This window comes from Bos indicus, chromosome 6 (assembly GCF_029378745.1).
Source record: "Bos indicus isolate NIAB-ARS_2022 breed Sahiwal x Tharparkar chromosome 6, NIAB-ARS_B.indTharparkar_mat_pri_1.0, whole genome shotgun sequence".
In the NCBI taxonomy this organism is placed as follows: domain Eukaryota; kingdom Metazoa; phylum Chordata; class Mammalia; order Artiodactyla; family Bovidae; genus Bos; species Bos indicus.
The window spans coordinates 1272959-1298565 of NC_091765.1; positions in this window are offsets into that span (position 1 = coordinate 1272959).

The window sequence follows — 25607 nt, forward strand, 5'->3', positions numbered from 1 at the left end:
GTCGCATAAATTATAAAGAAAATACAGGTACAAAATTGATAACAAATACCAAAAAACATAAATTAAAAATCTAGAGTAGAGTTTGGAATGTCAGATATACAATGTTATTTAAAAGAAGAAGAGAAACAGAGAAAAAGAGAAAATAAAAAAGGGTCACAGGAATTATAAAAAAAAAAAAAAACAAAAAACTATAGGTACAAAATTGATAACAAATACCAAAAAGCTAAAATTAAAAATCTAGAATAGAGTTTGGAATTTCAAAAATACAATGTTAAAGAAAAGAAGGGGAAAAAAAAGGTCAAAATAATTATAAAAAATATGTATATGAAGTTTGCTTTAAAAAAAATGGGGTCTTCTTTTTTTTTGCAAAGTAATCGGTTATAGAAGTGAAAATTAAAGGAATAATAGAGGACTTAAAATTTTTTTTAATTAAAAAAATAAAATAAAAAAGAAAGAAAGAATGATCGTAAAAATAGTAAAAATATATCTAGGACTTCCTCTGGTTTTGTTGTGAGTATTGCGTGTTCAGTTCATTTCTGGCTAGTTCCTTGGTCCGACTTATATTTCTCAAGATCTATAGGCCCCTTCCTATGTAGTTGGTACTAACCACAGGGTTTTCATCTGTTGCCTGTAGCTTCCAAGGCGGTTGCCTCTTTTATAGCTTCTTCTGTTTGCTGGTCTCTTCAGTGTCTGGTTTCTGCCCTGACACAAAGAGGACAGTGGAGGACACTTTTTTTTTTTTTTTTTTTTTTTAGGCTCACTTGTTCAGTCACGCTGAGGGGAGGTAGGGAGGGATGCTGCAAACAAATAACACTGGCGTGTGCTCGCAGTGCCTCAGCCACACTGGGTCTGCCCCCCGTTCATGGCGCGCATAGCCTCCCCGCCCTCGCTGCTCAGGCTCTAGGTTTCGCCGCCGGGAACCATCCGTGGCCGGCCCTGGGCTGCTCAGGTTCAGGCACTCGGGTAGTCCTCAGAGGCGCAGACTCTCGATTGGGCCTGCGTTTTGTGCCCTTCCCAGATCCGAGCAGCTCAGGTGATGAGATGTTTGGCGCGCGATTGCTGCAACTTATTGCCTCCCCGCTGCTCGGTTATCTAGGTGTCCACCGGCGCACCTTCTCAGGCAGATGTTGACCGTCCAGACCCCAAGAAGTTTTAGTTAGCAAAGAAGCCTGCTTACAGTTTTATAGATAATGTCTCTCTGGGGCTGCGATTGTCCCCTTCCGGCTCTGGCTGCCTATCACCGGAGAGGGATGGTCTGCCGCCGGCTACCTCTGTTCAGTCCTTTGTTCCGTGCACGGGCCTGGCAGTGTCTTAGGTTAGGGCTGGCTTTTTGCGTGGTAGATATCCCACAGTCTGGTTTGCTAGCCCAAATTATTTCGCTCAGATAGTGCTTGGGGTATTCAGGCCAGATCCTTGCTATGCAGCCTGCGCCGCGCCTCCCTGCCCAGCCCCTGCTTGCTAATGGCAGATGCAGGTGTCTGCGCTGCTTCTCCGCTGGGGGAGTTATCGTAGGGCTTGCAATGTGCGGGTTTTAATTGTTTATTTATTTTTCCTCCCTGTTATGTTGCCCTCTGTGCTTCCAAGGCTCAGCACAGATTCGGCAGTGAGAAGGTTTCCTGGTGTTTGGAAACTTCTCTCTTTTTAAGACTCCCTTCCCTGGACGGAACTCCGTCCCTCCCTCTTTTGTCTCTTTTTTTGTCTTTTATATTTTTTCCTACCTCCCTTCAAAGACTTGGGTTGCTTTTCTGGGTGCCTGATGTCCTCTGCCAGCATTCAGAAGTTGTTTTGTGGAATTTACTTGGCGTTTAAATGTTCTTTTGATGAATTTGTGGGGGAGAAAGTGTTCTCCCCATCCTACTCCTCTGCCATCTTAGCTCCTCCCCCCTGATGATTTTTAGAAGTTAGCCTGTCTGCAAAATTTGACTTCTCTTGTTCTATTTTTTAAATTTAGTGATTTGATTTTATTTTTCTAAATACAAATATCTTATTGAAATGTTACAATGTTGCAGGTGCACAGAAAGGTGATTCAGTTATACACATAAACATATATTATTTTTGAAATTATTTCCATTATAGCTTATTACAAGATATTGACTATAGTTCCTCGTGCTGTGTGGTAAAACTTTGTTTTTTGTTGTATCTATTTTTTTTTAATAGAAATCTAGCATTCTATTCACATGAAGTCAAATAAGTGGAGTCAGAATGTCATAAAATGTTTGGTTAAGCAAACATTCATAAGTTTTCTAATATATGTATTATGTATATTTCATATATATGTGTGTGTATACAAAAGCTTTTCTACCACACTTGATAAAGATTTGATAAAGAACATCAAAAAGAAAAAGAAAAGAGAGATGGAGAAATTGAAAAACTAAATGAAATGGGAGCACTGAGTATGAAATAGAAAAAGTGAAACAAACTAGATAAAAGTAGAGATCATCATATAGTCCAGTTTTTTTTTAACATGACTGCTCATTAGAAACGTATCTGGAGCTCTGGAGAAAAAAATAAAAGCAATACCAGGGCATTTGTGTTTTTCCAAAAATTTAAAGGTAATTCTAACAAGCATCTGAGTTTTAAAAAGTGATACAGGTTTTTCTATTAAATCCTAGTTTTGGTGATATAGAGTTCTAATACTTTTTTGTTGACCAATCATGACATAATGGTATTAAGTGAGTAACAGTTACATAATCACAATAGTAAAAGATGATTATAGTTTTCACAATCAATAGCCAGACAAAAAAAGAGAGAGAGAGAGATAATTACAATTCCAAGCCATAATAAGAACATTAACTTAACAATATGAAATAATTATGTACAGTTTGAGGGGTCAAGCAGAGTGCTGTGGTAAGTGCTAGTTGTTGTTGTTCAGCTGCCCAGTCATTTCTGACTCTTTGCAACCCCATGGACTGCAGCACGCTGGGTCTCCCTGCCCCTCACCATCTCTCAAAGTATGCCCAAGTTCATGTTTATTGCATCGGAGATGTCATCCAGCCATCTCATCCTCTGTACCCTCTTCTCCTTCTGCCCTCAATCTTTCCTAGCCTCAGGAAGTTTTCCAATGAGTTTGTTGTTCACATCAGATGACCAAAATATTGGAGCTTCAGCTTCAGCATCAGTCATTCCAATGAGTATTCAGGGTTAATTTCCTTTAAGATTGACTGATTTTATCTCTTTGCTGTCCAAGGAACTCTCAGGAGTCTTCTCAAGTACTGCGGTTTGAAGGTCTCAATTCTGCCTTCTTTACGGTCCAACTCTCACAGCCTTATGTGATGACTGGAAACACCATAGCTGTGACTCTATGTACCTTTGTCAGCAGAGTAATGTCTCTGCTTTTCAGCAAACTGTCTAGTTTGTCATAGCTTTCCTGCCAAGAAGCAATCATCTTCTGATTTCATGGCTGCAATCACCAGACGCAGTAATTTTAGAGCCCGAGCCGGGGAAATCTGTCACTACTTTCACCTTTTCCCCTTCTATTTGCCATGAAGTAATGGGGTCAGATGCCATGATCTTAGTTTCTTTAATATTTAGTTTTAAGCTGACTTTTTCTCTCTCCTCCTTCACCCTCATCAGGAGGCTCATTAATTCCTCTTCATTTTTTGCCATGAGAGTGGTATCATGCTCATATCTGAGGTTGTTGATACTTCCCCATGCTATCTTGATTCCAGTTTGTAACTCATTCAGCCCTGGATTTCTCTTAATGTGTTCAGGGTATAGGTTAGATAAACAGGGTGATCACAGACAGCCCTGTTGTAATCCTTTCTCAATCCTAACTGTTCTAACTATTGCTTCTTGACCCACAGACAGATTTCTCAGGAGACAGGTAAGATGGTCTGGTATTCTCATCACTTTAAGAGCTTTCAACTGTTTGTTATAATCCACACAGTTAAAGGCTTTAGTGTAGTCAATGTAAAAAAGGTAGATGTTTTTCTGGAACTCTCTTGCTTTCTCTCTGATCCAACAAATGATGTAAATATGACCCCCAGTTCCTCTGCCTTTTCTAAACCCAGCTTGGATGTCTGGAAGTTATTGGTTCATGTAATGCTGAAGCCTAGCATGCAAGATTTTAAACATGACCTTACTAGCATGGAAGATGAGAGCATTTGTCTGATTGTCTGAACATTCTTTAATACATTATTCTTCTTGGAACATTCTTCTTGGAAATTGGGATGAGGTTTGATCTTTTCCAGTCATGTGGCCACTAGCAGGTCTTCTAGATTTGCTGACATATTGAGTGCAACACTTTGATAGCATCATCGTTTAGGGTTTTGAATAGCTCTACTAGAATTACATCACATCCACTAACCTTATTGACAGCAGTGCTTCCCAAGGCCCACTTGACTAGTACTCCAGAACCTCTGGCTCTGGGTAATTGACCACACAATCATAGTGGTCTTGTTCATTAAGATCTTTTCGTACAGTTCCGTGTATTCTTTCCATCTCTTCTTGATATCTTCAGCAGCTAGCCTAGTAAGTCTCTACTATTTCTGTCCTTTGTTGTGCCCATCTTTGGGTGAAGTGATCCCTTAATATTTCCAATTTCCTTTAGAGATCTTTAGTCTTTCACCTTCTGTTGTTTTCCTCTATTTTTATGCATTGTTCATTAAAGAAGGTCTTCTTATCTCTCCTTGCTATTCTTTGGAGCTCTACATTTGGTTGGATGTACCTGTCTCTTTCTCCTTTGCTTTTCACTTCTCTTCTTGCTTCAACTATTTGTAAAGCTTCCTCTGATAACCACTTTGTCTTCTTGCTTTTCCTTTTCTTTGGATTTTTTCTTTTCACTGCCTCTGTACCATATTATGTACCTCTGTCCATAGTTCTTCAGGCACATTTTTACTAGTTCTAATCCCTTGAAAATATTCATCACCTCCACTGCATATTCATAGGGGATTTGATTTAAGTTGTGGGCTAGTGGTTTTCCCCACATTCTTTAGTTAAGCCTGAATTTTGCTGTGAGAAGCTGATGATCTGAGCCACAGTCAGCTCCAAGTCTTGTTTGTGCTGACTGTATACAGCTTCTCCACTTCAGCTACAAAGAATGTAATCAATTTGATTTTGGTATTGACCATTTGGTGGTGTCTATGTGTAAAGTTTTCACTTATGTTGTTGACAAAGGGTGTTTTCTATGGCCAGTGCTTTCTCTTGGCAGAATTCAGTTAGCCTTTGCCCTGCTTCATTTTTTACTGTAAGGCCAAACTTGCCCGTTACTCCAGGTATCTCTCGACTTTCTACTTTCACAACCCAAACCCCAGTGAAGAATAGAACATTAAAAAAAAAAAAATTTGTTTTGGTGTTAGTTCTAAGAGGTCTTCTAGATCTTCATAGGACTGATCAACTTCAGCTTCTCTGGCTTTGGTGATAGGGGAATGTGTTAGTTGCTCAGTCATGTCTGACTCTTTGTGACTCCACAGTCTGTCCCTGGAATTCTCTAGGCAAGGATACTGTAGTGGGTTGCCATTTCCATTTCCTTCTCCAAGGGATCTTCCCGACTCAGGGATTGAACCCAGGTCCCCTGAATTGCAGGAAGAGTCTTTGCCATCCAAGCTACAAGGGAAGCCCATGGTGATAGGGGCATAAACTTGAATTACTGTGATGTGCAGTGGCTTGCCTGGGAAATGAACAGACACCATTCTGTAATTTTTGAAGTTGAACTCAAGTACTGCTTTTGGACTCTTTTGTTGACTATTAGGGCTACTGCATTTCTTCTATGGGATTCTTGCCCATGGTAGTAGATATAATGGTCATTGGAATTAAATTTGCCCATTCCCATCCATTTTAGTTCACTGATTACTAAGATGTCAATTATTATTACCATCTCCTTCTTGACCATGTCCAGTTTACCTGGATTCATGGACCTAACATTCCAGGTTCCTATGAAATACTTTTCTTTGTAGCATTGGATTTTGCTTTCATTCCAAGACACATCCACAACTGTTATTTCCACTTTGCCTCAGCTCCTTCATCCTTTTAGGGGCTATTAATAGTTGTCCTCTGCTCTTCCCTAGTAGCATATTGGACACCTACCAACTAAGGGGACTCATTTTTAGGTGTTATATCTTTTTGTCTTTTTACTAGTTCATGAGGTTCTCATGGCAAGTGTACTGGGGTAATTTTCCATTCCCTCCTCCAGTAGATCACATATTGTCAGAACTTTCCACTATGACCTGTCCATATTGGGTGGCCATATATGGAATAGCTCATAGCTTCATTGAGCTCCTTTTCCACTACAAGGCAGTGATCTGTGAGGGGGACATGGAAGTGCATACATGCATTTTATTTTATTTTATTTTTTTCATTTGCCCAGCCAGTCTATGTCTTTGTGTTGGTGAATTTATTCCATTTATATTTAAGGTAATTAGTGATATGTATGATCCCATTACCATTTTCTTAGTTGTTTTGGGTTTATTTTCTGTAGGCATTTTCTTTCTCTTGTATTTCCTGCCTAGAGAATTTCCTTTAGTATTCATTGTAAATCTTGCTTGGTACTGCTGAATTCTCTTAATTTTTGCTTGTCTGGAAAGCTTTTGATTTCTCCATCAAATCTGAATGAGAGTCTTGCTGTGTAGAGTATTCTTGGCTGTAGCTTCTTCCCTTTCATAACTTTAAATATATTGTGCCATTCCATTCTGGTTTGTAGAGTTTCTGCTGAGAAATCAGTTGGAAGCCTGATGGGGGTTCCCTTGTATACTATTTGTTGCTTTTCCCTGTTGCTTTAAATATTTTATCATTGTCTTTGACTTTTGTCAGTTTGATTACTACATGTCTTGGTGTGTTCCTTTTGGGGTTTATCCTGCCTGGGACTCCCTGTGCTTCCTAGATTTGGTTGACTATATTCTTTTCCATGTTAGGGAATTTTTCAGATACTCTCTCTTCAGATATTTTCTCAGGTCCTTTCTCTTTCTTTTCTCCTTCTGGGACCCCTATAATGTGAATGTTGGTGTATTTAATGTTGTTTCAGAGATCTTAGGCTGTCTTCACTTTATTTTTCATTCATTTATCTATATTCTGTTCTGTGACAATGATTTCCAGCATTTTGTCCTCCAAGTCATTTATCTGTTCTTCTGACTAAGTTATTCTGCTATTGATTCCTTCTAGTAGATTATTCTTCTCTGCTTGTTTGTTCTTCAGTTCTAGTAAGTCTTTGGTAAACACTTCTTGCATTTTCTCCCTTGTTTTACCAAGATCCTGGGTCATCTTCACTATCATTATTCTGAATTCTTTTTCTAGTAGGTTTCCTATATACACTTCCCCCCCTTCCCCTGGGGTTCTATCTTGTTCCTTCATCTGGGACTAAACTTTCTGCTTTTACATCATGATTAACTTTATGTAATATGTTTTTTGTTTGTTTTGTTTAAGCTGCTTTGGGACTGTGCTTCTTCTTGCTTCTTCTGCCTTCTGATGAAGAGCCTGAAAGACTTGTGTAAGCTTCCTAATGGGAAGGACTGATGATGGGAAAACTGGGTCTTGCTCTGGTGGGCAGGCCCTTGCTCAGTAAAGCTTTAATCCAATTATCTGCTGGTGGGTGGGATTGCACTCTCTCCCTGGTAGTTGTTTGGCCTGAGGTGACCCAGCCCTAGGGTCTACAAAGTCAAGGGTAGGGTTAATGGTGAACTCCAGGAGGGCTTATACCAAGGGGGACTTTCCCAGCCTTCTGCTGCTAGTGCCCCATCCCTATGATAAGCTCCTCTGATCACCCCTCCACAGGAAGCCCTCTGACACTAGCAGGTAGGTTTGGTTCAGTTTCCTATGTGGTCACTTCTCCTTCCCTCTGGGTCTTGTTACATATGAGATTTTGTTTGTTCCCTCCAAGACTGGAGCCTCTGTTTCCCCCAGTCCTGTGGAAGTTCTATAATCAAATCCTGCTGGACTTAAAGGCCAGATTCCCTGGGGATTCCTAGCCCCTTTGTTGGATCCCCACGCTGGGAGGCCTGATGTGGGGTTTAGAACCTTGACAACAGTGGAAGAACTTCTTTGTTGTTATTGCTGTACAGTTATGGATCACTCACCCAAAAGATGCAGGATTTGATGGACCACATGGTACAGACTAGGTCTTTATTTAAAAAAAAAAAAAAAAAAGGCTACATGTGGTTCTGAGGGATGCCTTGAATTAAGAATCACTGGCCTTAGCAAAAGAGCACAAACAGGGAAGCAAAATAAGTAGAATGTAAGAAATAAGACCCCCAAACCAAAGACAGTAAATGATGAAGGTGAGTTGCTTGTGTAAAATGCATTATGTCAGTTGATGGCGTAAAATCTCTCCTACACTTTCTTGATCTTCTAACCTTATCATCAATAACCTCCCTGTAAGACAGAATGAATGAAGTGTAATCCAGATAAGGCAGAAGATAAAAGTGAGGCTTAAATTTATGTCATGCATTACAACCAGTGGGAAATATTGCAAATGGATGCTTGAGCCTGACAAACTTGGTGAAGAATTAGATGTATATGTCATTTATAAGAAATGGCCAAACTTTGCATGTGGCTGTTCCATTTTGTATTTTTATTAGTAATATATGAGAATTCCAGTTGCATCAAGTTTTCACCACTGCTTTGTTTTGTCAGTTTTTTAAATAAATATTTTATAATTTAAATGAAAATGTTATCAATTCTGATATTTATGTAGTGGAAAATATAAGAATGTGAATAACTCAGAGGAAGCTTGAGTATAATCAAATGAAAAGCACACCTTTTCATTGTATTATAATATACAGTAGCATGATCTAGAAGGACTTATGAAATCAGAGGTCAGTCTAAAATGAATAACTAATATGAAAAGAATATGTAATCATAATTGATACACTTATTAGTCACAGTACATTTTCCATGTTTTTCCAGGTTTACAATCTCTAGTTTCAATTATCAGAGGAAGAAAAAAAAAAAAAAAAACCTTAAATATCAATCTTGTCACAAGATGCCATAGGCAGTTGGGAATAGTTTCTTGAATGCCTGTACCATTTGATCTTGTACCATTTGATTTTATAAAGTTTCTTTTAAAACTATATTGACACATGGTAGTATATTTATGTCAATCCAGGTTCCCTTACTCCTACCTCATGTCTATACCTTTCTTCTCTATATCTGTGTCTCTATTACTACCCTGCAAATAGGTTCATCTGTACCATTTTTCTAGATTCTGCATTAATAGGCAATATTTATTTTTCTCTTTCTGACTTACTTCACTCTGTATGAGACTCTAAATCCACACACATCACTACAAATGACCTGGTTTCATTCCTATTAATGGTTGAGTAATATTCCATAGTAGTGACATGCATATAACTCCATGTGTAAAATAGATAGCTATTGGGAACCTGTTATAAAACATAGGAAGCTCAACTCTGTGTTCTGTGAGGACCTAGAGAGGTGGGGGAGTGGTGGTGGAAGTGAGGCTCAAGAGGATGGAGGTGGAAGTAAGTCTCAAGAGGATCAATATCAATATTGATATATATATATATATATACACACACACACACATACATACATACACACACACATATGGTTGATTCATTTTGTTGTATAGCAGAAACAAATACAACATTGTAAAACAATTTTACTCCAATAAAAATATATATTGACAAATAAGAATAAATTTGAGACAGAAATAACCTATGCATTGAACAAGTTCTTCTTAAATGTCTACTTTATAAAGGCATTCTGTTAAGCACAGCAGCAAACAAAATAGAATGTGATTTGGTGTAGACTAGCTAATACAATTACACAGTTTTCTCTGGTTTCACAGTAGATTGTGAAATGTACCATGGGAAACATACACCACAGAACTGAGGAACTGGGAAGCAAAAACAATGACATCTGTTAGGCGAAATTAGGGAAGTCTTGACAACAAAGAAAATCAATCTGGCCCTGAAGAACGCATAATGGTTTGTCTGTTTATTGGGTTTTAATTTTTTGTTATAAAATTAATATTATCATAAAAAGTTTTGAAAATCCAGATGCTTAGAAAAAATTTTAAACAGCAATAAAATGAACCTCAGATTTTATCACCCAAATAAAGTTATAATTAACATCTTAGCCTTTCTCTATATTACTGTTACCAAACAGGTTCATCTGCTTGCCACTCAAAAGCCAGTACTCAAGAGATGAGTGTTGGTTGGAAAAGGAAAGACTGCTTTACTCAGGAGGCCAGCAAACTGGAGAGAAGGTAGACTAATTTCCAAAAACCAACTCTGAAGATTCTGCTCAACCATGAAAGTTTCAAAAGCAAGAAAGTGACGTTCATCATTTTGGGAGTGGGCCAGTCTTCATTATCCTCCACTGTGTGCAAACTTTCTCCTGATTGGTTGGTGGGTAGATAACAGGGCGGTGCTCCAGGAATCTTGTTCTGAGCCTGTATTTACCATCCTCTATCTGGTTCACTGCAGATGGTGACTGCAGCCATGAAATTAAAAGGAAAGTTATGACCAACATAGATAGCATATTCAAAAGCAGAGACAGTACTTTGCCAACAAAGGTCCGTGTAGTCAAGGCTATGGTTTTTCCAGTGGTCATGTATGGATGTGAGAGTTGGACTGTGAAGAAGGCTGAGCACCAAAGAATTGATGCTTTTGAACTGTGGTGTTGGAGAAGACTCGTGAGAGTCCCTTGGACTGCAAGGAGATCCAACCAGTCCATTCTGAAGGAGATCAGCCCTGGGATTTCTCTGGAGGGAATGATGCTAAAGCTGAAACTCCAGTACTTTGGCCACCTCATGCGAAGAGTTGACTCATTGGAAAAGACTCTGATGCTGGGAGGGATTGGGGGCAGGAGGAGAAGGGGACGACAGAGGATGAGATGGCTGGATGGCATCACTGACTCGATGCACGTGAGTCTGAGTGAACTCCGGGAGTTGGTGATGGACAGGGAGGCGTGATGTGCTGCGATTCATGGGGTCTCAAAGAGTTGGGCACGACTAAGTGACTGATCTGATCTGATCTGATCTGGTTGGAAGTCTTGGATGCTGCAGAAAAAAAAAAAAAAAAAGATATTGCTATGTCTATTCCTTAAAAAGGAACAAGGACCCTGCTTTATCATCACATTCTTGTTTGTTTGTTTGTTGTTGTTGTTGATGTTGCTCCTTCCTTGTTCCTGCATTTTCTCTCTTTCCTGATAAGCAAATGTTTGCACCTGACCATTGGAACTAAAGTAAGGGCAAAGAAGCTAAATGAAACTCTTTCCTACAAATGAGATACAGAGGACATGGAAAAGATTTGTAACTGGGAGGATCACAGGGTCCTGCTCCTTTTCATTGCCTCATATATTTGAGAAAGTATACTTATAATTTTATGATTCTATAGAGTGTCATATGGGAAACACTCCCTATGAAAATCTGGGTGAAATATATCTTACTTCAAGATGATAACAGGGCTTCCCATTTCTGTTATCATGGCAAGTCTACACTAGTAAGCCTTTTTCCTTTAAAAAAAAAATATATTTTTTACTTTCTATCTAGTCTATCTTCCTTCATTGTCAGTGCTCAGCTGCATGGTCATGTTCAACTCTTTATATACAGAATCACATATTTCTTTCATACACATGAAGAACTACCTAATTTTATGATGCTTTTCTTATGTTTTTCTGAAGCCATCTCCTGAAACACATAAAGCATAAAAACAATCTAAACAGAAAGGAAAGAGAAAATAAAAAGACATATATTGATTTAAAATCTAAAATGCTAAATATCAATTGCTATTCTAAAGAGTGTTGACAGGTGGTATTCAAAAACAGTTTTGTCAATAGAATGTAAACAGAGTCTGCACGATAGTATAGCCATTCAGCTCTTCCTGCTTGGAACACTGATATTTAGAAATGTAGCAGTGGTTTTGTGATTTTGATGCAACAGCAATAGCATAAAAATAAACAGAATGTTGATGTTAGAGGAGAGAGAGAAAAAAATCACATATTTATGAAAGCATCACTGAGAATCTGTAGCCATCACTGGATTTCTACCTCTGGATGTCTGTTTGCCTGAGAAAAATAAACTATTATTTGTTAAATTTACTTTAAGCAGGTTAATTTTATTTTCAATGAAAATCATTTCTGTTGGATGCAAATTTGATGCTATATATATATGTGTGTGTGTGTGTGTGTATGTATATATATATAACTTAATTATGGTTTACAAGAATGTAAGGGACTCTGAAAACTAAGTAATCCCGTGTTTTTATAACTTTTATTTTCTATTTTTCCATCAGATATCAGTTCTTCTTTCTCATTATTTTAGTTCTCCCATAATTACTACCATAGTATCATGCATTTCTCCATCTCAGTTATAATTTAGTCATGTGTTATTTCTTATTTAATATCTGTTTATGGAGAAGGCAATGGCACCCCACTCCAGTACTCTTGCCTGGAAAATCCCATGGACGGAGGAGCCTGGTAGGCTGCAGTCCATGGGGTCTTGAAGAGTCGGACATGCCTGAGCAACTTCACTTTCACTTTTCACTTTCGTGTATTGGAGAAGGAAATGGCAACCCACTCCAGTGTTCTTTCCTGGAGAATCCCAGGGAGAGGGGAATCTGGTGGGCTGCCATCTACGGGGTCGCACAGAGTCGGACATGACTGAAGTGACTTAGCAGTAGCAGTAATATCTGTTTTATCCATTAGATATCAGCCATTTCTGATGTTTTGAACTTTGGAACACAAGATATTCCATAATGTTTAGTTTAACATACATTTAACACAGTAATATACAAATTTGTTCCCATGTATCTTCAAGATTATTTTCAGTGTGTAGATAGTATCCTGATTGTCAACAATTCTTTAGCAAATTCATAGACTACTCAAGTTATATACACCCTAAATCAAGTGCACAAATGTGATAATGCACAGTAGTATATGTTTAGAATTATGGAATACATCTTTTGAAGAAAAATAAAAAACATTTTGAACAGAATGAGAGGTTCTTTCCTTTTTTCCTCTCCCCATTTTTTTTTTTCTTTCAAGTTCCACTAGGCAGAAGAGCAGAACAAAAATATTTTGAGACAGGAAAATATAGTTGCCTAATATATCCCTAAATTTTATTATTCAATGTCCCTGCTGCTTTATTTTCTTAAGAATGGACTTTATTTCTAATAACTCTGACTATAATCTGTACAGGTGATAAATTATCATTTTCAAAAAGTTTTCAGTACTTTTCAGATAATATGCTTTTCAGAAAATTAAAACTAAGACCCTCATACAAATACAATATGATGACTATTTTATTCAAATCATTAATTTGGTAGGGACAATAAGATGGCAAACATGGCTTCAAGTACCTTTGAGATACAGGGGTTTTGAAAAAGTATTTTAAAATGTTAGAATAATAGTGCTAGGTTGGATATACACAAAGCCTATTATTGTATCTTACAAGGTAATGAAACCATAACCTTTAGGGGAATCTTCTCTACTGGATAGAAATCTACAGGTTAACCTGAAAGATCAAATACAGGTATATTCTCTTGGAGAGTTCAGTAACTCTTGTGTGGGTTTGTTAAACTATGACATGGTGTAACATTAAAAGAAGATATTTCCCACTATTCATTTTGTTTTGTTTTCCTGAGTTTTGACTAAATTTATTAATCAGACACTATATAGTTAATAATCTTAAAAATCTACAAATCTGCTGATTTTTAAAGTAGTTCCTTTGAGATTTGAGAGCTTTTGTTTCCTAAATCATTTTAGTGTTATGAAGGCAGAGTTAAGATTCTATGTCCTATATTCTGATGACATTTCATCAGTGAAACTGAATCGAAATGTTGAATGATCCATCCCTATAAAATTCACAAAATGAAAAACTAACCTGACAAAAATGTAAATTCACTGGAATTTCAAGTTTTATATGATTTATAAAGCATTTTTTAAATTTTGCTTGTGTTATGATAAACTTGACATATGTTCTTTATATTGTTTATTACCATATTGTTTGAAGAAAATTTATCTGAAGATCATTGGTTTTACATGCTGAACTTTAAAACTGGTTTCAAAACTGGAATAAGAGTGGCTAGTGAGTGTGGGAAGACAAGTATCATTTTGTTTGTGACTGAATCTTTTGTTCTTGAGCCATCTTATTACTGTTCTTTAGGCACTAATAATATTTACTGGAGGACTAATTACTCAACTTTAATAAGGATAGACATGGGCTAGAGCTGAGGAGTCTGTTCTTCCTGTTTTTTCTCCTTTTTAATAACCCATACAAATCATCCAGGCAGAATATGTTCCTGAGAAAGAAGTAAACCTTCAGTACTGACATCCAACAAAGAGTCTTTATCACCAAAAGTGGCATAGTCATTCCTGAGAAGCCCTTACTTATTTGATGGTGATTATTTATTTATTTAGCATCAATCTTAGCATTTTTTTAATTTTATTTTTTAACTTTACAATATTGCATTGGTTCTACCATACATCAACATGAATCCGCCACAGGTATACATGTGTTCCCCACCCTGAACCCTCCACCCTCCTCCCTCCCCGTACCATCCCTCTGGGTCGTCCCAGTGCACCAGCCCTAAGCATCCAGTATCCTGCATCAAACCTGGACTGGTGACTCATTTCATATATGATATTATACATGTTTCAATGCCATTCTCCCAAGTCATCCAACCCTCTCCCTCTCCCACAGAGTCCAAAAGACTGTTCTATACATCAGTGTCTCTTTTGCTGTCTCGTATACAGGGTTATTGTTACCATCTTTCTAAATTCCATATATATGCGTTAGTATACCGTACTGATGCTTTTCTTTCTGGCTTACTTCATTCTGTATAATAGGCTCCAGTTTCTGCCCCTCTGAGGACTACCCTGATTTTTAAAAATTACTTGTTTGGGGAAAAAATAAATCCCATTTACTAATAAGTTATCCTGAATCCTTAATAATACTAGCTGGGACTTTTCCAAAAACTTTCACAAAGAGATTTTAGGATTTTAGCTTTTTTAAAAAATTGAAGTACATCCAAAAGTCTACAAGCAATAAATGCTGGAGAGGGTGTGGAGAAAAGGGAACACTCTTACACTGTTGGTGGGAATGCAAACTAGCACAGCCACTATGGAGAACAGTGTGGAGATTCCTTAAAAAACTGGAAATAGAACTGCCTTACGACCCAGCAGTTCCACTGCTGGGCATACACACTGAGGAAACCAGAATTGAAAGAGACATGTGTACCCCAATGTTCATCGCAGCACTGTTTATAATAGCCAGGAGATGGAAACAACCTAGATGTCCATCAGCAGATGAATGGATAAGAAAGCAGTGGTACATATACACAATGGAATATTACTCAGCCATTAAAAAATAATGCATTTGAATCAGTTCTAATGAGGTGGATGAAATGAGCCTGTTATACAGAGTGAAGTAAGCCAGAAAGAAAAACACCAATACATTATACTAACGCATATATATGGAATTTAGAAAGATGGTAACAATAACCCTGTATACGAGACAGCAAAAGAGACACTCATGTATAGAACAGTCTTTTGGACTCTGTGGGAGAGGGAGAGGGTTGGATGACTTGGGAGAATGGCATTGAAACATGTATAATATCATATATGAAATGAGTCACCAGTCCAGGTTCAATGCATGATACTGGATACTTGGGGCTGGTGCACTGGGACGACCCAGAGGGATGGTACGGGGAGGGAGGAGGGAGGAGGGTTCAGGATGGGGAACACATGTATACCTGTGGCAGATTCATGTTGATATATGGAAAAACCAATACAATATTGTAAAGTTAAAAAATAAAATAGAATTAAAAAAAAAAAGAATATCATCCTCAAAAAAAAAAAAAATTGAAGTACAGTTGATCTATAATTATGTGTTTCAGGTATACAATAGTAATTCAATACTTTTATAGATTATGCATCACACACATTTATAATAATATTATTGACTATATTCCCTGTGTTGTACATTGTATCCCAGTTATATATTTTATAATTGGTAGATTGCATGTCTTTAATCCTATTCGCCTATTTCACCCAGCTATCAAATTACTTACCTCTGATAACCTTTGTTCTCTGATCTCTGAGCCTGTTTCTGCTTTATGTTCATTCACTTATTTGCTTTTTTTGTTTGTTTTATATTCCACATATAAGTGAAAACATACAGTATTTGTTTTTCTATATCTGACATTTCACTTAGCATAAGACCTTTAAGTTCATCTTGCATATATATATATATATATATATATATATATATATATATCTTATAATATATTACTCAATTTTGTTTGCTAGAATTTTGTTGAGGATTTTTGTATCTATGTTTATCAGTAATATTGGTCTATAATTGTTCTATAATATTGGTCTATAGTTTTCTTGTGTTATTTTTATGTTGTTTTTGTATGAGGGTAATATTGGCCTTATAGAATGAGTTTGGAAGTATTCCCTTTTCTACAATTTTTAGAATAATTTGAGAAGGATCAGTATTAACTCTTCTTTAAATGTTTTGTAGAATTCCCCATGAATCAGTCTGGTCCTGAACTTCTGTTTGCTGGGGTTTTTTTTTATTACTGATTAAATTTCATGACTGGCATTAAATCTTTACATATTTTCTCTTTCTTTTTGATTTATTCCTGGATTTGTACATTTCTATGAATTTACCCATTTCTGCTAGGTAGTCCAATTCATTGGAGAACAACTGCTCAGAGTATTTTCTTGTGATTGTATTTCTGTGTCATTGGTTGTAACATTTTCTCTTTTATTTCTACTTTTATTTGCTACTCTGTGATACAGAGTTTGTTTGCTTAAAATTTTATCAATTTGCTGAGCTTTTTGAAAAAACAGCTCTTAGTTTTATGGATATTTTCTAATATTTTTTGGTTGGTCTCCAAGTAATTTCTTTACTTTATTTTTTATTGAAGGATAATTGCTTTACATGTAATTTATTTCACAATGACATTTATTATTTATTTCCTTTTGCTAATTTTAAGCTTTGTTTATTCTAGTTCCTTTAGGTGCAAAATTAGGGGCTTATTTGAGATTTCTTTCTCATTTCCTGATTGATGTTTATATTACTGTAAACTTTCCTCTTAGAACAGTATCCCATAGATTTTGAAAAGTTGTGTTTTCATTTTCATTTGTATCAAGGTATATCTTTATTTTCCTTTTTATTTCTTTGTTGACACAATGATTTTTTTAGTAGTATGTTTTTAGTCTTAAATTATTTGTTTTGTTTTTTTTTTTCAGTTTTCTTCCTGTAATTGATTTCTAGTTTCATTCCATTGTGATCAAAAAAGATTAACTATATTTCAGTCTTCTTAAATATATTCAGACTTATTTAGTGGCCTAATATGTGATCTATCCTTAAGAATGTCTGTATACATTCAAAAATAATACATTCTGCTGTTTTCTAATAGAATGCTGTTCAGTTATCTATTATCATTTTAGCACATCTGGCCTAATATATAATTAAACATTACTACTTCTTTATTTTCTGTCTGGATGATCTGTTCATTGGTATATTAATAAATAAGGATTAAAGTTCCCCACTACTATTGTATTGCTGTCAGTTTTTCTTTTTATGTCTGTTTATATTTGCTTTGTATATTTAGGTGTTCCAATGTTATATGTTATAAACATATATTTTTATGAACATTATATCCTCATGTTGGATTGTCCCTTTTATCATTATGTAGTGCCCCTTTTTGTCATTATTTCAGTTTTTGTATTAAAGTTTATTTTGTCTGATATGCCCATTGCTACCCCAGCTTTCTTTTAATTTCTTTTTGCTTGTTATATCTTTTTTCCATCCTCTCACTTCCGATCTTTGTGCATCTTCAACTCTAAATTTTCTCTTATAGGCAGTATTTTAATGGGTCTTTTTGTTGTTGTTGTTTGTTTTCTTTAATCTATTTGATCATTATGATTTTGGATTTGGGCTTTCAGTTCATTTGTATTTAGACTGATTATTGATAGGTATTTTTTAACATTTCTTGTAAGAATGGTTTACTGGTGATGAACTCAGTTTTTGCTTCTTGGGAAATTTTTTATCTCCTTCAATTTTGGATGATAACATTGTTAAGTAGAGTATCCTTGGTTGAAAGCTTTTGTACTTTAAATATATCATGCCACTCTCTTCTACCTCCATGATTTCTCCTGAAAAAAAAAAAAAATCAGCTGTTAACCTTATGGGAGTTCTCTTGTATGAGACTCTTTATCTTGCTGACTTAAAAATTCTCTCTTAATTTTTATTTTTGATAGTTTTAATTATGATATGTCTTTACATAACTTTCTGGGTTCATCTTGTTTGGGACGCTTTGCTTCCTGGACTTGGATATTTGTTTCCTTCTTTAGGTTTAGGGAAATTTTCAGCCATTATTTCATCAAATACATTTTCTGTCCCATTTTCTCTTTCTGGGAACCCTAGAATGTGAGAATATTAGTATGTCTGATGTTGTCTCAAAGGCACCTTAAACTATCCTCATTTAAACTTTTCTTTTTCTTTTTTGCTGTTCTGCTTGAGTGAATTTCACTGCTCTCTCTTCCAGACTGTTGATCTAGATTTCCATACTTCTTAATCTACTGTTGATTCCCTATGGTATATTTTTCATTTTAGTTATTGCATTTCGGTTGCTCAGATCAGTTCTTTTATATAATTCTATTTGTTGAAGTTCTCACTGTGTTCCTTCATTTTTCTGCTAAGTTCAGTGAGTATTTTTATGACCTTGGCTTTGCACTTTACTGAGTAAATTACTTTATTAGTTCCACCCCCTCCCCCAAGATTTTATCTTGTTCTTATATTTGGAACATATTCCTTTGTTCCCTCATTTTGTTTGATCTTCTGTGTCTGTTTCTATGATATTAGGTGAAACAGTCACTTTTACAGGCCTTGAAACATGTCCTTTTGTGGGAGCATCCCTATGCAAACTGTGTATGCCTGGTGGCTTTGCTGGGAGTGCTGAATCTGAAGTTAGCACAGTGGGTTTCCCTGGGGCAACTCGGAAGCCAGCATCTTGGCTGGGTAATGAGAACTGGAAATGGAGCCTAGCGGATGTCAGGGCTTATCCCAGGATGTGTCAGAAGCAACTTTCTTTGCAGAGTTTGGGAGGGTGTCTAGAGCCAGAGTCCAGTGTAGACCAGGGCTTCTCCCAGAGAGGGTTGGAAACTGTCACTTTGGGGGAGGTGAGCTGGAGCCAGTAAGGCAGAGTTGAGTCCCATGCAGGCAGAACTTTTCCCAAGGCATGCTTGAGGCCACTTCCTTGGGGGTGGGATTGGAGCCAGAGCCAAGAGTAGGCCTGGGGATGTTCTGGCAACCTTGCCAAGTGCTTATCATTCTGCTGTCCCTGTGCTGTGAGTGGGAGTAAGTTTGTTCATTTGTCTTTTAAGTGCAGTATCAGTTTCCTACAGTCCTCAGGGTCTCCCAGCAGCCCTGCTGGTTTTCCAAACAAGTTAAAGGGATCATCTTTCTGCACTTGTCCCCAGGGCAGGGGTGCCCAATCTAGGGCTCAAACTACTCACTCCTTAAGGACTTACATCCCTTTTCACTTTCACTAAGTTTGTGACACCGCTTTTCTGAGCTGGATTGCCTGCCAGGGATGACTAGTTTACTTCTCCTAACAGACTCTGTGTGGTTCTTTATATTCTTGGTTGTAGAACTGCTGTTCTGCTAGTCTTCAGGTTGTTCTCAAAGAGAGGTGTTCTTCATGTAGTGTTTGTATATTCATGGTAGGTGGCGAGAGCTTTTAACTTTTGATAAACAATAGATGAATACACAGCATCACAGTTTTGTTTGTTCATTTAACTAAAGTCTCACATTTTTTGCTTTTAGGACAATCATTATTTTATTTCTGGCTAAATAAATTGATATCTATATCAGAATCCTAATTAGTGGGATAGGCAAGTAACGCTTTTCCCAAAATTGTTTTGGGAAGTTATCTGGTCTAATGGAATGAGGATATCAAGGGGAAAAAAAAAAAAACAAAAACAGGCTAATCCTATGTGAGTGATAATTTAGTATTAATATTTAGTCTGGGGTAATGGAATTTTGTTCAACTATAGGAAAGAATTATTGGCAAGCAGTTGAAAAATTGACAGTTGTAATTTTGAATAAATGACAGTGAAAAAGTGCTTGCTGCAAAGATTTCCAGTTAATTTCTAGTAGTTCTAATTCTGCATTTATATTTCAAAGTACATTTACTTTTATGCTATTGGCTAAATAAAGAATGTCGTGAATATTCTACAATATTTATATGAGCACATTTGGTAATGTATAATTATGTGTTTTAAAAATTAATAAAAAGTTAATAATATTTTTGTATTCCAATAGTTACTAACATTTGTAGATCATAGTGGAAATAGTACCATCTTTCTAAAGTTAGCAATTTTCCCTGCAGCAGCAGAGACCCAAGAAGCACCCTGCTTTCACATGTTTTTCTCCTAGAATGTGACACTTGCAGGTCATGGATAATCCTTTTATTTTCAAAGAGGTAAAAGCTGAGCATAAATTGTGTTTCCAATTATGAAGCTCAGGATAATTAAAATTTAAATATTTTTCTTCACCAGTATCAATCTACTCCAAGGACTGACTTCACCTTATTAATAAAAAAATTAACTAAACTTGGTTATTCCATTGTTAGCAGTTGGGCTTCAACTAATTAAATTTTCACTTAATAATTTTTTCAGTCTGCTGCCATTTCTCATAAAGCCTTTTTTTCTTCTTCTTTTATCCTCATTAGCATCACATACCTTTTCACCTTATATTGGGAAATTTAATGAAATACTAATGAGACTTTAAGATTCAAAAGAATGCTTAAAATGTTATTTTCCAGGACATTTTGAACAAAGAACTGTAATTGCACATCATTTTTCCTTTAGCTAACTGACAGCTTTTCCTAAAAGAAATATTTTTTATTTCTAAACAAATGAATCAGCTGCCAGTGTTAACACTTGTGGTGTTTTCTTTGATAAAGGTCAAGGGAGAAAATGTCTAAAGTCAAACAGGGAAATGGGCTTCCCTGGTGGCTCAGAGGGAAAAGAATCAACCTGCAATGCCAGAGACCTGGGTTTGATTCCTAGGTTGTGAAAATACCCTGGGAACAGCTACATACTCCAGTATTCTGGCCTGGAGAATTCCATGGACAGAGGAGCACTTGCAGACTACAGTTCATGGGGTTGCAAAGAGCAGAACAAGACTGAGGGACTTCCACTTTCACTGTATTTATTTATTTTTATTTTTTTGAAAGCAAACATGTGCTACTTTATTTATTTATTATTATTATTTTTAATTTTACAATATTTTATTAGTTTTGCCATACATCAACATGCATCCGCCATGGGTGTACACGTGTTCCCAATCCTGAATCCCCCTCCCACCGCCTTCCCCTTACCATCCCTCTGGGTCATCCCAGTGCACCAGCCCCAAGCTTCCTGTATCCTGCATCAAACCTGGACTGGCGATTCGTTTCTTATATGATATTATACATGTTTCAATGCCATTCTCCCAAATCATCCCCCCCTCCCTCTCCCATAGAGTCCAAAAGACTGTTCTATATATCTGTGTCTCTTTTGCTGTCTTGCATACAGGGTTGTCATTACCATCTTTCTAAATTCCTAAGCAAGGTGAAAAGACAGCCTTCAGAATGGGAGAAAATAATAGCAAATGAAGCAACTGACAAACAACTAATCTCAAAAATATACAAGCAACTCCTGCAGCTCAATTCCAGAAAAATAAATGACCCAATCAAAAAATGGGCCAAAGAACTAAATAGACATTTCTCCAAAGAAGACATACAGATGGCTAACAAACACATGAAAAGATGCTCAACATCACTCATTATCAGAGAAATGCAAATCAAAACCACTATGAGGTACCATTTCACGCCAGTCAGAATGGCTGTGATCCAAAAGTCTACAAGCAATAAATGCTGGAGAGGGTGTGGAGAAAAGGGAACCCTCTTACACTGTTGGTGGGAATGCAAACTAGTACAGCCACTATGGAGAACAGTGTGGAGATTCCTTAAAAAACTGGAAACAGAACTGCCACTTTCACTTTAAATGGAAATACTTTTATATATTCAAACCTTAGCATCAGTGTAAATACCGTTGTTTTCTTTTTTTGTCACAAAGACTTTCAATGGAGCTTATGTTTGTTTAATCCCTGGAAATATTTTCTATGTTTTGGACCCTACTTGAAATTGAGTCCCAAGTATCCTCATTAATTCTACAAGACTTACATAAAAATCAACTTAAACACAAAAATAAAGTGTTCATACATTTTCACTGGATATTCTTTAATCTTCAGCAATTGTCTTATATCAGTTTTTATAGAATAAAATAATTCAGAATTTTCTCTAACATCATTGATTGAACATTGTTTTTGCTGTTGTTACCTTAGAAAAGTCTATTTCATCCTTGGTAATGCTATACAGTTCTTTAAGATGTTTATCAGTCCTTTTGATTTTTTGCCCTAGTGTTCTGATTGTTCCTGCTCAGTTTTCTCTCTTCTTCCTCAAATCTGTTAAATTTTAGATTTTTTTCTCAAAATTACTTAATTTTGTTCTTTAAAGTTCTTGTCCAGAAGAAGCATCATCTAAGTATTTGAAGAGTCAGATAGTAATGGGAAAATAGATAAAAGATTAAGTCAAGAGGAATGGGTGGAGGTTATGGTGAATCTCGGAATGTTTATCTTACCTAAAAGGCATTAAAGTTTTCAAAGTGTACTAAAACTTTCTGTCTACCAAAATAATTCTAAAAAAAAACCCCAAAAAATCTTGGTTAGAAGTTGCCCAGCAGTCTACCAATGTCTGACTCTTTTAAATTGACAAAGACTCTGAAAATCAGAATTTTAAGTCCTTTGCTTACTGTCACAATATATATTTGAGCTGTGAATTGAATGTAGATTTGCCATTTACAAAATCTTTGTAACTTGATAGTACATTACTATATTATATTGAGCAGTTAAAATTGGGACATTTTAATGAAGATACTGTGGGCTCGTTGATGTGAGACAATATAAACAAGGTGTGTTTTAGAAGGAAACTTTGCTTAGAAGGAAAACATGGTAAAGATGTATTGTAGACTTGAAGGTGGAATGTGGTTTCATGTTAATCAGATAGGAAGTTGTTAGGATTTGCGGTACAAGCTATCAGAAATTTAGTAACTTAAAACAATATCCATTTATTATCTCACAGCACTTAGATCAGAAATCTGAGTGACTACCACTCAAAATTACTGCTGTATCTTCTGTCCCTAATGCTACTATTTCTTTCTATATTTTAGGGCTTGTACTAAGTACTTTATTTTCTTTAACTCATTTAAATCTCATAACAACTCTATGAACTAAAGTTTTAGTATCATGTCAATTTTATAAGGGAACACAAAAGTGGTGATCATTGGAATCAATCCGTCAGCATTTGAGTATTTCTACCATTGTGTTTCTTTAACTGTTTCACTTATATGTGGAAAGTAAAGAATTCCCAGGATGAAGAAAATAATAGAGAAAGTCACTGCTGTGCTGAGATAGTCCCTCTCCCTGACCCCAGTGCACCAGTGATGTCACTTTAATTTAGCTAACTAGTATCATCCTTTCCTCTTACGAAAAACCTCTCAGTGTATCTCTCATCTTCCATGCAAGAAAACTAAAACCATTATAAATATTGAAAACAAATACAAAGAATTTCTTACAAAAGTTTCAGGACTACTGGAAGGAGGAAGTTGAAATATCCTTGATATTAATAATGATCAGAAGCTCTTTTTATACTGCTGGGAAAATTAAAAAGAGTGAGGAAACCAGAGTCCAAGAGCAGCTCTACACTGCCATGCAAAGTCTCTGATGCTCTGCCGAAATTTCAAAGGCTACTCAAGTCTCAGGCCACACACTGTTGACAACATAATAGACAGACATGCTACTAGGAGCAGAAAAAAGAAAATAAACTTCTCCCTCACACTTCTGCTTTCTTCTAGAGCTTTCCATTGGTGAGACCTGAACTAATCCAGCATGAAGGAAAGTCTAGGAAATGTAACTTTTGGATTTTCCAGGTCTTTGAGATATAAGCAGAATAGAAAGAGGTTGGAAAGTGGCAACAAGCAAACTAGTCAGATGACTAGCATACTGAGGACCCAACCGTGGAAAGTTGATCTAGTTCTTTTTTAATTAATTATGCTGCACTGGGTCTTAGTTGTAACACACATGACCTTTGTTGCAGCATTTGTAATCCTTTTCAGTTATGACAGGCAGGATCTTTTTGTTGTTGTTCTGCCCTCTGTGGAATCTTTAGTTAAGGCAAGTGGGAACCTAGTTCCCTGACCAGGGATCAAACCTGCATCCCCTGCTTTGGGAGCTCAGAGTGTTAGCCACTGGACCACCAGGGGAAGTCCCAAGTTGATGTAGTTCTTTAAGTTCCTTGTTTCCTCTTTGCACCAATTCCACTCTTCTCCGTCAACCTTGGGTTTTCCTCCTCTGTTACAGGGGTTTTCATGAAAGGAGTCTGTTTATTTTCCAAGGGTACTTTCTTTCGCCTGTGTAGAATTTCAGCCCTGTCTGCAGTTGCTGGAGTTTTCCTGCTTCCTTTTACAGTCCCATCACAATCTCTGGTCCCATTCATAGCACCTATATGTGGCCACACTGCCATAGATCTTACTGCTTTTAATTTGGGAGTGAAAAGCTGTAAATTCTTGGATTAGTTTGTTTTGTTGAAATCAGGACTTTTTATTGAAATAGTGAATATGAAAATGTTCAATTGTTAAAATGTTCTCCTGTGTTTTCTCCAGAAGCTTTGCAGTTTGGGCTTTTACATCTATACTCATGAGCCACCACAAACTAATTTTTGTGTATGAAATGAGATGGGGTCAAGATTCATTTTTCCAATAAATACATTTCTGTAGTAACAGTATCATGTGTTAAAAGGCATTCTTTTTCCCATTTTTTCAGCATGATATTTGAAATACTTATTTTTCACTTTTGATAGTCTTTTAATTGTATTTAGCTTTTTTATGATTGTAGTTTTTAATAAGCATTTTTAATTGTGTCTCACAAAATATACAGGAGACAAACACTAGAGTCCTACAGGCAGAGTCACTCTGAGTTGCTTAAAGTCCTGTTATGTCACAATATTTCTCTTAATGTATTATTTTTTAACACACACAGATCACATTTTTTCTCATTATAAATCTTATGGCTCCTTTAGCTTTTTGCTCCATTTTTAATTTTGTTTTAATTCATACATTTTTTAAAAAGTAACAATGTCATGAAATTATAACTGATGACTTCCATTCTCAGCCTTGGTCATATATCTATTTTTATGTGACTATTCTGGTTAGAATATAGTTACTAACAAACAATATAAAATGTGTAATTCCTTACTGTACCTGAAGGTTAAAACTTAGAAGTCTTACAGTACTTTTTCTTGAGTTAAGGTTTTACTAAAATTTCCACTTCTTGCCATCCAAAAATTGTCCTTACAAACTAGTTGGAATGGGCTTTTTTTTTTTTTAATTGAGATATAATTGACATAGAACATGGTATTAGTTTCAGGTGTACAACATGATTTAATATTTGTGTATACTGTAAGATTACCATCACAGATCAGTACATGTGTTATACATTTTTTTATTGAAATGAGAGGTTTTAAAATCTACTCTTCTAGCAACTATCAAATACACAGTACAGTGTTGTTAACTATAGTCGCCATGCTGTACATGAT